General features: G+C 37.3%; 1 non-coding gene across 1 annotated transcript; it reads left to right on the top strand.

The window, feature by feature from the left end:
* Nucleotides 1–138: 138 nt before the first annotated feature.
* LOC130824674 (U5 spliceosomal RNA) lies at nt 139–254 on the top strand. Its single transcript, XR_009046766.1, has one exon. It is a non-coding gene; the product is annotated as a U5 spliceosomal RNA (small nuclear RNA).
* Nucleotides 255–651: the final 397 nt, after the last annotated feature.

Raw genomic sequence — 651 nt, 5'->3', positions numbered from 1 at the left:
GTCCCACATCGTTTAAGGGATCTGTCAACTGAAGATGACTTTCAATAACAAAGGAAGTTGTCCCACATCGGCTATGAAAGATACTAATAGAAGAAAAATCATTTAAATCACTTCCACAGATCTCATACCAACTTACGCAGCCACGCCGTGAGCACAAAGCGAACTATTCTTTCGCCTTTTACTAAAGAATACCGTGTGATCGCTGCATTAAGTGGCATACGTTTATTTTTGGAGGAAGCCTTTAATTAAGGTTAAATGGGTCAAATGACCTGAAATATATGAATCTAATGACCTAAAAAAAAGTAGGTTAAATGGGTCATTAGCAGGTTGATCCGATCTGCTACAGATCAGGTCGGGGTTTCCATTTTTGACCCATTAATTAAATGGGTCAGGTTCAGGTTAAGGGTTTATTGACCCATTTATATATGATCCGAACCTTATATCTGATAAAACAATCGGTAATTATTTTTGGTAAGTAAATGAGCATACATCAATTAAAAACCTGACTATTAACTTATTTCGATATTGACCCGATCAATAGTTATCCGTAACCGATAACTACTCGAAAAATAAAGCTCGAACCCGATCTGTACCCGAAAAAACTGAACCAATTAGTAATCGATAACAACCCGAGACCGATTGACACTCGAC

Source organism: Amaranthus tricolor, chromosome 9 (assembly GCF_026212465.1).
Source record: "Amaranthus tricolor cultivar Red isolate AtriRed21 chromosome 9, ASM2621246v1, whole genome shotgun sequence".
In the NCBI taxonomy this organism is placed as follows: domain Eukaryota; kingdom Viridiplantae; phylum Streptophyta; class Magnoliopsida; order Caryophyllales; family Amaranthaceae; genus Amaranthus; species Amaranthus tricolor.
The sequence above is the reverse complement of the archived record's forward strand: the minus strand, read 5'-3'. Positions and strand labels throughout refer to the sequence as shown.